Genomic DNA, 4,339 nt, shown 5'->3' on the forward strand with positions numbered 1-4,339 from the left:
CCGCAGTAGGCTGTCGCGACGCCATACCCGCCCAGAACCTCCAACCAAATGCCCCGCGCGGGTATTACCGCAACATCCCGAACGAGAACCTCCGCGACCATTATCCAGCATCTGATCGAAGTGTTACTCCTCCACCCGCTTCCCGTGCGCGCCGTTCTCCATAAACACGGCGGTGCTCCCTGTCACCTTGTCAGGAAATCTAACCAGCGCAACCAATGGGGGCGAGGCCGCTGGAAATGCGCTGTTTGCCAATATCGCTCCTTCAACTATAATTCGCAAAAAGAAAATTCATGTGTTCATTGATGTACTGTGTACAGTGTCGTTCACTTCTAGCTATAACACACTCTCTTCCTCCAACGCGCCACAGTGCTCTACCCAGCCCCCCTGTAGAGCTAAATGGCATGTCTTGCGAAACACCACGTCCGGGTCTCTCGGTGCTTTTATTGCTTTGCTTCGATAGGCGCCAGCGTCGGGCGCAATGTTGCTTTGCAAGGCATGACCGCGTTACTGCTAGAAGTTGATGACCTTGTACATTAGCTTTGGCGGATACGGGTGCGAATGTGTCGGTGATAAGTAATCTGTTTGGTGCTTGTTGCGACGCAAGGTGATGTTTGAATACGATTGCGCTGCAACGTTTTGTAGTGCGAGTGGAGAGGCGTTGCAGCCTTTGGGTGTGTGTAGTACGCAAATGTCTGTAACGAGTGCAAATTTTCAACCCGAATTCGTTCTCATACCCCACTCTATGTAATATACCTTTTTAAAACTGGAATTTTTGATGTTTTGTGGCCCTTCCGTAGACAGTGTAAGTCAAGAGAATCATTAAGACGGCTCTCATCTGCTGACGTTTTTGAAAGCGGTCGTAGCGAAGAAACAGTTTTTAGTGTTGCCGAAGACACACTATAGTTCCACCATGTCTGCTATATTTGTCCCTGTGTCCGCTTCACTTACTTATCAGGTTTCATTTCTGGCCGTGGTGCACCAAGTTCACTCAGCATGCCTGAAGGAAAGTGTTATGTATCTTCATAGTTTGATCTCCGTGCATCGCGGTACTGCCTGTTTATAGACAGTCAACCCATCCTTCGAGCCTGCAGTTCTACCAACAGGATTGAAGCTTGCTTCATGTGGACCTGATGCGCGCCGCGTCGTTGCTTTGGTCACAGATGCTATCAGTGCCACCATACCTCCGGCCGCTGATGAGTCTTCGCTCTTCCACATGATCAGCGCCGATCTTAGCTTACCTCAACGCCGCAATCTTGTGCATATTCGTCTACCTTTCTCGCCTATGTTTGACATTTCGAAACAGATGGACCAGCTTCTCGCCCTGCACCTCGGACCTATCATGCAATCAACCATGGTTCGGCACGTCCCATCCATCAAAAGCGATATCGCTTGTACCCATCTGAGCACAAAGTCATTCATGAGCAAGTAGATGGCATGGTACGGAAGAAAGTGATTCAGGAGTCACCTAGACCTTTGGCAGCTCCTTTCTCTCTCGTACGCAAAAAAGACTGTTCGTGGCGGTTTTTGTATCGATTACCGACGTTTAAATTCTGTTACGAAAAAGGACGTCTATCCTCTTACTCTAATAGATGACACCCTCGACTGCCTCTCTGGTACGTCCTAATTTTCCTGTCTTGATCTCAGATATGTCTACTGGCAAATTCCAGTGGACCCTGTGGATAAGCAAAAAACCACCTTTGTCACGCCAGGTGGTATTTGTGAGTTTAACGTTTATGCCATTCGGCTGTGAAATGCGCCGGCCACACTTGAACGATATATCGACACAGTTCTGCGCGGCTTAAAATGGACATTTGCCTTTTTTATCTGGATGATATCGGTATATTTGGGAAGTTCTAAAAGCACAATGACCATCTAGTACGCGTCTTAACTGTCTGCACAACGCCGCCCTAATTCTAAACTCGAAAAACGGCCGCTTTGAAGAGCACCAAGCGCTGGTGCTTCGCACCTTGTCAATGGTGATGATGTCATGTTGTTGTTGTTGTTGTGGCTATATGAAGAAAGAAAAGAAAATGCATGGGCCTGTTACTGGCTCTAGCTGAGCCACCTCCGCTGCCTCGTGCGCGGACAGAATAGAGAAAGTTGAGAAGAAAGAAAAAGATTTAAAGAAAGATGCGCTCCAAAACAGTCATCGCCCACCACCTAAGCGTAGGCGGGTCCAATGACGGCCTACAACAGATAAAAGTTTGGTGGCAGGCTAGCCCTCGACGCAAGCGGCGTTGCCCTACGAGTCTCCGCCCCATAGCCAGGAACAGTCACCCTTCCCCAACTCTACTGGTGTCATGCCGGGTCCCCAGAAAATTGCCGCTGTTGAGTCCATTCAACCCCCGAAGACAGTGAAGGTGTTGCGCAATTTTCTAGGGCTGTGTTCTTGCTTGAGACACTGTATACATCGCTTTTCTGATGTTGCATACCCATTGACGTGCCTTCTCAACACAAACTCCACTTTTGACTGGATACCAGACACGACGCGTCATTCCATCAACTGAAGTTTCTCCTAATATCGAAAGCCATTCTGCGTCACACAGATTCTGCTGCAATGACAGTTCACACGCACACTAGTGAAATCTGTCACTTTGCAGTTCTCATCCAACGGCACGATGAACGAGAGCATGTTATTGTGTACGCAAGTCATACCCTGAGCAAGCCAGAGCGAAATACACAGTCACCGAACAGGAATGCCTGGCGGTCGTTTTGCATGTGCAGCGTTTGCGTTACGATTTGTAAGGACGGTCGTTTACTTTCGTAACTGACCATCATTCATTCTGTTGGCTGCAGAACCTTCATGTGATTGCCTCACAAGCTGGGTCCTTGGATTGCAGAAATATGACATTGCAGTGCTGTACAAAAGTGGGAGGCTTCAAGCAGATGCAGATTGTCTTTCTAGGATGCTAGTGTCTGTCACCGGATCTGGCAGCGACGATTATGATACATATATCGCGACACTCGAGCCGGCCTTCCCCAACACTAATGTTTTCGGAAAGGAACAGCAAAGGGACAGTGGTGTGCAGGCTCTTTTTGCCGCCGGCCAAGCTAGCTGAGATAAAAGCCGTTTTTTTGTGCGTGATGTCGTCCTATGGAAAAAGAGTTATTCCCGTCGGCCAGCGATACCTACTCGCAAATCGCAAGACGCTTTGCTCTGGCGTATTGCCTGTCATGCATGATGATCCAACTGCTGGGTGTTTGGGATCGGTTCGAACACTTCACCGTGCTCAAGAAAGATTTTACTGGTCCAGTATGCACTCTACAATTGAACAATACGCTTCCAGTTGCGAGCAATGTCAACGCCAAAAATGTCCCGGTGCAAGTCCATCTGGTTGCTGTACTTTGTGAACACTCCGACAGCTGCTTTCCATCAAGTGGGAATTGACCTCATGGATCAGTTTCCGAAGTCGTTGGTAGGAAATCGTTGGATTGTATTTTGGGTGGACTACTTCTCACGTTACTATGAAACCGACGCTAATCCATCTGCTACGGCGCATCACTTGCCGCTTTTCCTGCTACACTCTGTCATCTTGCGACACGGGCCATCATAAATTATCACTGATCGGGGCCGACAATTCACCGCTGATGTGGCAGAGCTCATGCGTTTATGCGCCGTAGCTTCCCGACACTCGACGCCTCACCATCCCCAGACAAATGGCTTGACTGAGCGCGTCAAAAGAATGCTTATAAACATGCTAGCCATGTATGTGGATGCAGGGCATAAGAAATGGGACACCATACCTCCCTTCAGTACATATGCGTTTTTTACAGCCACGCATAAGACGACTGGGTACAGCCCCTTTTTCCTGCTGCATGCCAATCCTCCACTCTACTCCCTGGATACTATCCTGCCCTTCTCAAGTCGTGAAGATGCTTGCCAGGCTGAGACCCTCTCTCTCGCCGAAGAAGCTTGAAGAATCACCCAGTAACGGTCTGGGTTTTAGCAAGAAGTTTCCGAAGTACGATATGATGCCAGTCACCGGAGTGTCACGTACTGTATAGGCAATTTAGACTGGCTGTGGCGTCTAATTCAGCACCGCGTCCTACATCAAAAACTCTGGGCCCACTATTACGGCTCACATGTGGTTGTAAAAAGCATCCCTGATTGAACTTATGCAATAGCCCACCTAGCCGCATCGGGTCGTTGGTCTGCAAAAACCGAATTATGTCACGTTGCCCGCATAAAGCCGTGTCAGCTTCGCGCGATCGACTCATGGAGTCGATAAGGCGGAAACTTGGGCGAGTTGGAAAGCATTTGAAATCATCTTTTCTAGCGCTTCTTTAACACACAAGGGACATTAGATGAAGGAGGAACACATAAGAACAGGACGGACGC

Source organism: Amblyomma maculatum, chromosome 5 (genome assembly GCF_055883805.1).
Source record: "Amblyomma maculatum isolate TAMU_Amacu chromosome 5, ASM5588380v1, whole genome shotgun sequence".
In the NCBI taxonomy this organism is placed as follows: domain Eukaryota; kingdom Metazoa; phylum Arthropoda; class Arachnida; order Ixodida; family Ixodidae; genus Amblyomma; species Amblyomma maculatum.